This window comes from Acanthisitta chloris, unplaced genomic scaffold, assembly GCF_000695815.1.
Source record: "Acanthisitta chloris isolate BGI_N310 unplaced genomic scaffold, ASM69581v1 scaffold28283, whole genome shotgun sequence".
NCBI lineage: Eukaryota > Metazoa > Chordata > Aves > Passeriformes > Acanthisittidae > Acanthisitta > Acanthisitta chloris.
Genome location: NW_008666985.1, coordinates 1 through 6757, shown reverse-complemented (window position 1 = coordinate 6757; position 6757 = coordinate 1).

The window sequence follows — 6757 nt, the reverse complement described above, 5'->3', positions numbered from 1 at the left end:
CTGCTGAGAGTGGTTCTGAAAGAGATGAGCTTGCAGCAATGTCCCAGATACAGCTTTAATTGCCACCAGATGGAGGGACAATTCACCAAGAGATGGTGTAAAGGACTGGGGGGAATGGTTTGGGTTTTTTTATTCGTTCTTGTAGATTTGGGATTTCTGGACCTAGGAAAAAAAAAAAAGGATACATGTTATTATCTCTTCTCCTCACCTCTTCAAAGACATTTCAAATAACAGTTGAAGACCACATTTTGCTGTGCTCAAACTTTTCATGCACTAAATCAGATACAGCCGAGGTTTTAAGACATGCTGTTCCTCAGACATTCTCACCATATTGCCCACTAACCCTCAGGCACAAACCTTCACATTTTTTGTACAGTCAACATAAACAGTTTAATACCAAATCATGGTATTATTTTTGTTAAGAGTGGTGTTTGGCCCCAAATTGATGAAGTTAATGTACAAATATTTAAGAAGTATGAAATTAAAACAAAGTCACAACTGTAGTTTGGATATATTCTGTGACCTTCACTTTTGCAAATCCCTCACTAAAATACAAAATAATTTTAACAGACTTTGCAGTGAAGTCAAGAAAGAAAATGATTATTGAGTTGAAATAATCTGACACAAAATACTCTTTTTTAGTACTACTGTCCTGCCCCTAGTGCATACTACAAGAAACGCAAGACAATTTCACTTATGGAACACCAAACATCAAATATGTGTATATGAAAACTGGTTAAGCATTTCAAATTTAATCTGAAGTAAATACACAGTCGGGCTCTAAGCAGAAGGTCTAGACACTAGGACAGAAGAGCAAAGCCTTCCCAAAGCAGTTACTGATGCTTCACTGGCAGTCCTGAGAACCTGACCAACCACCTGCATTGCTGGATCATTATTTAAAAATACTGAGTTTTAAATTAAAAGAAACCCCAAACAACAAAAAAATCCTAATAAACAAACAACAACACCATCCACAAAATCCAAAAACATCCACTAAAACTTCAGCTATGTAGTGTATTTTTGGCAGTGAAGGAAATTACCTTACACACAACTTGCCCCAAGTAAGTTATTTAATTTCCCACCAAAAAAAAAAAAAAAAAAGCAGAAGGTGATAATATGTATTTATAAACAGCATACATTCCATGCCTGTATGGGGGTTTTTTGTCAAACCCTTCAAGAGACACCAGAAGGACAAAGCATTTTGCAGAAGCAGTGTTAAAGAAAATAAAAAAAAGGTTGGTTTCCTGTGGAAACAAAAGAGACTGAGATAGGCATAATCATATTTTATTTCCTTACCAACTGCAATTTCACAGGAAATTACTCGGTTGAAACATTAAAAGCCTGAGCAATTTTTTAACACAATACATGTCATTTGCAAAGGCCCCTTCATTCTTTACCTGCTTTCATCTTTTACCTTAAGAATACCTCCCAAGATTGATGAGCATGTTTCAAGTCTTCAACTTCATTTAAGCCACTACATTCTGAAAGAACAGCTAGTACAAGCTCAGGGACCTCTGTACTACACAGGATACCAAAACACCCATTACCAGGGCAAGCTACATTTGCTAAAAACTGCTGAGATTTCTGGCATTTCCATCCAACCCCTGCTGAAGCATCAGTAAAAGCTAGGAAGTTCATGATAGTCATTATTAGGTGGATCCACTAAAACCACTCCAGTGATCTTAAAGAAAATACATGTGTGTCTTACAGAGCTCTTAAGAACACGCCACAGTGAAACAGTTACTAAGAGCGACCCTGGAGTTAAGCAAGCACAGAAAGAGTTGCTAGTTGAAATCTCCTTCAAAATCTTTAAAAAAAAGATTTCACAGAAAAGCACAATGTTTTCCATATATCAAGCCTGTCTGGGAAAACTGGTTTCAGAGGCCATCTGAAAAATATTGAAGGCATGCAAAATTTTATTTAGAGATGCATGTAAATTTAAAAAAGAACCAACAAAGTTCTCAGCTATGCAAACCTCCACAAATTTAAATGGTGTGAGGGAAGGCCACCTTTGAAGCCTCTCCTTGTTTCCACTTTGTCTTGCCCACAGCTATTCCTCCAACCAGGAGACAGTTTTTGCTCTAGCCGGGGTGGGATTTTCCAGGAGTGCATCATCAGCCCATCAGTGCTACTTGCAAACATCAAAACTTGTTGGTCTATTGTTAGACTTTATACCCTATTCATGTGATAAATCACTGAATCTAATGCCAACAAGAGAGTGCCAACAGGGTCTAGGATGGAAAGACTAAGATTATCTTCTGGCACCAAACAACAAAACAGGCAGGGCAAAGTGGCAAGGACCCTCCATCCTACAGTACCTGCACTGTGCAGAGAGGAAAAAAGCCACCATGGCTCTCTCACCACTGGGCAAGATCACCACACGTTGCTGACAATAAAGCTTAAAATACATCACGTAGCCAGCAGCTCTAGCAATGTTGTACCTGCACAACCCTACAGCTGTTTTTTCAATCTTCATGAAGATGCAAACTCTGACAATCATTGTGTTCTATCCATTTTTCTTGCATATCCAAAGATAACTCAAAATATAGCTTAATGAAGAGGTACCTTTAAGAACAAAGAAAGTATTATCTAAAAGCACTGTAACCCCCAAAATGGGAGATAATCCTCAGCCCCACAACAGACTTGAAGCCATAATCATTTCACAGAGGTGTTCAAATTGGACTGAAGAGTAACATTTAAATTTTACCATTGTAAAAGAAGGGCTTTTCTCCTACATCAAATCTGTCTGCATTAGATTAGCTTTTTGGCAGTAACAAGTGTTTTCAGTAATGACCCTGCCTGACAGAGAAAAACAACCTTAAAACCTGCACAGATGCCTTTCTTTCATGTTTAGCCATGGAATCCAGCTAGCTGTTTTACGCAGTCAGCTAACCTCAAAGCTGAGCAACCGCTACATAAAACCAAAAGCAGCAGTAACCTCTTTAGTAAATACCAGGACACTGCTACCTTTTCAGCAGAAAGTTCACACAAAAGATTCTGTTCAGGCATTATTTTAAATTATGTATTTTTATTAATTTTTATGTCTTCTAAATTATGTATTTAAAATAATCCAGTGTCAAGCACCTTGCAGATGGATCAGCAGCTTTTTGAAAATATCATGTGAAGTCTCAAAGCCATTGTAACGGAGATAAGATCACCAACATGGCTGTGCCTTAGGAGGGAGATGTGCAACCTCAGAAAACCACGCTTTTTTTCCTTTTACATCAGGCTAAAATAGTAGGTTGTTATGTAATGGAAGATCAACCTAAGACTAGATTAAGTTTGCCCAAGGTAGCTTATTTTTTCAAGGCTTTTAACTTAGAAATATCCGACCTAGCAAGCTTTTTCTCAAAGCAATTTTACATGTAACGTATTATTGATCTCCCTTCAGATTCTTAAGCATTAACAAAATAATGACAATATAATAAGTATAAATAAACTGAACTTCTAAAGTCACAGTCTTCATTGACTTGAGATAATTGGACCACTACATTCATTAACCCAGAAGATGGATGCAATACATCAGTAGCTAGGACCCAGATTAAGAAGGCTCAGAGTAAAAACAATCACAAATGTTGCTGTAATTTGTGGCTATTTTCTACTCTGCAGCGGCCAATCACATAAACTTATTCTTAGTTAAGAAAATTGCAAGTATTATTTTACACTACGTGACTGCAATAGCTTAGTTTTCACATCCCTGTACATGCACATGCAAATTACTTGCGAGTTCTTCGATAATGCTTTACCAAAATGTCTGTGATATTCATAACATCCCACCCCAGAACTCAGAGTAAAAACAAACAAACAAGAAACCAACCAAAAACCCAAACAAACAAAACCCCACAAACAAACAACAAAACCCAGCACAAAAAAGTTCCTATTGTGGTTTTTCCATTATATCTTTGCAGTTTGGAAAACACCATGCCAGTAAGTAAAAATGCACCCCCCTGTGCAGTGTCATACAGAACAGGTTAAAATGATGTTCTTACCTCTTCAGCAGGCACCAAAAACAGACACAGGGAAGTAAACTGCTAAAAGATGAGTAGCACTCTTGTAATTTAATTATCTTTTCTTAAAGAAAACTGGTGGCTGTTCTCCACCCCTTTTCCTTCCTTTGGGCACTGATATTACTGATGTACATACAGCAAAGCATCCCTAAAATAGCTAAAAGCAAATGCATTCAACAAAGCTCTCTAATGTTACAACAGCTTTTGCCAAGTCTCTGGCTTTGTAACTAGCAACAAGCAAAGAGAATATATTCATTTTTCTAACATTAAAAAGAGACTCAGCACAAGAGACCGTGAAGGCTGGCTGATATACCAAAATATGCTCAGCCTTCAAGCCACACACAGGAAGAGAAGTGGCTTTGAGTTCTACGTAGTTTCTTTTTCTGATACTATAGAAATGAAAATGCTTCTAACCTCAACACCTCCAGGACTTGCACAGAAAACTGTTTGTATCAAACAGTTCTTTCCTGGAAACAAAACAGTTTTCTATGCAGGACAGTATGACAAAGCAATTAGTACAGATAAAGCTTCAAAAGAATGTGTCTTTCATACATCTGCAAAAAGAAGAAAGTTGTTTTTCCTCACAACTGGAAATCTGATCTCAGGTAGTGACTGAAAATAAAAATATTATTTGGATTGGATATCCCCATTCAGTCTATTACAGAACTAAGTGCAGGTAATGAAGTTCAAAATTACATGCCAATTATTTCAAAGTCTAGAAGAGAAAAGAGGCTGTTCTTACAGGTTGATCTCCTTTCTTGTTCCTGGCTCTGCCAAACTGTACCTACAACACAGAAGCCTTCATAGCATTTCCAGTGCTTTAAGATTCATTATTTTTAGTTAAAATTAAACAAAGCACAGCAATTCTATTCACTTGGCAAAGTTTAACAGCCTGCATTTTTATCACCTCGGTAAGTCAAATATTCTAGCTACCCACAGCAACAGATCTGTAGTCTTCCAAATCTAGACTGAGGAACTCTAGCCCTACCACCAGTTTCCCCCTAATATTTAACCAGAGCCTTAACTGCCACACATTTAACTCATTGTCTTTTTCCCCTCTCATCCCTGGACATAGAGAACTGCTGCAGTATTTTATACATGCTAAGAAGATAACCAAATTATAGCCTTTTATGCTTTTGTCTAAATAAGGACTTGTTCAGCCTTCCCACAGTCCTCACCATTCTGTCTCTACTTTCTGGACAGCAGCATGAGCAAGCACGAGGCTCGGAGAGCAGCTAAGGGTGTGCTTCACAGTCACACCACACCTCTGCAGGGCTGGCACAGCTGGTGCTGCCCACAGAGCCCAGAGCAGGGTGACTGGTCAGGGTCTCCTTTTTTAGGAGAAACAGAAACACCTGACAGGTGACTGCAGACAAGGTCAAACACAGGGCTGAGGTCTGCTAAAGAGCTGGGGCAGAGGGCAGGGGGGTGGAGGCCACAGCTGAGGCTGGTTGGGGCAGCTGAGTCCCATCAGTGAGCTCAGGGTGGGGGGCTGTGACTCCCTCAGCCTTCCTGAAATACAATGCCCAAAACTGGACACCTATTCCTTGTGCAGCCTTACTGCAGAGAGAGCAATAGGAATGCTGCTTCCCATGTCCTGCAGGCTATATGTCCATTTACAGATCCCAGTATGGCATACTTTTCTTTTTTTTTAACAACACCATACACCAAATTGAGAGCAATAATACCCAATACACCCTCCTACTCCATTGTCAGTGAACAGCTACTGAGCGAGCTACTCCTGCCCTGTCTGCACTTGCACGGATGGTTATTCCTGCTCCAGCAGAGCCCTTTGTTCTTGCCCCTAGTAAGTTATTTATTCCTTCATCCAGACCATTTCTGCAGTTCATCCAGGCCGCTCTGAGCCTGGACAGCATCTTCAACTGCCTCACACAGCTCTCAGAGGCTGTAATTGGCATCTGTGATTTGGACAATCTGTAAGCACTGCACACACCCCACATCCACAAACCAAGACAAGCGTGCCCTTCAGCGTCATTGTCCTGGTTCTTACTCTGCCTGCTAAAAATAACCTGATCTGCTTAGAATTTTAGGAATTAAGATATTCTGTGCTGGGTTGGCCCTGGCTGGACTCCAGGTGCCCACCCAAGCCACTCTGTCCTTCCCTCCTCAGCTGAGGAGGGGAGAGAAAACACATCAAAAGGCTCATGAGTGGAGAGCAGGACAGGGAGGTTTTTTCATATTACTTTGTTTTAATTCTCAGTTCCTAGGCATACACGACACACGTAGGCCTTTATCCAGGCTGGATAAAGCCTTTTGCAACCTATTCTAGTGGGAGGCATCCCTGCCTTAAGGTCCATCCCAACCCTTTAACGTGCTACAAATCTTTCCCAGACCAGTTTCGAAGAACTCTGCTTCCCTCCCAGGGAAGAAGTCGGCGCAACACTGAGCACAGATGCGAAGATACCGCGCGTAAGAAACGCGCAACTGGTCGATGCCGAGAAAACCTGGCAAAGAACTCCTCCCAGACTTGCATCTCTGAGTAGCAGGTATATGTTTCTTCAGCGCCGGGCACGAGGAGGGGCTCGCTCCACCAAACTTGTGCAAGCAGGGACAAAAAACCCCCCCAAAAAAACACTTCACAGTTTATATACATATAAACATATACTATATGTATATAAACTACACAGTTTATATACATATAAACTACACAGTTTATATACATGTAAATGCTCATACATATTCATTATTCCCGGGAATGGGTGGTTCTTCTTCTTCTTCTTCTTCTTCTT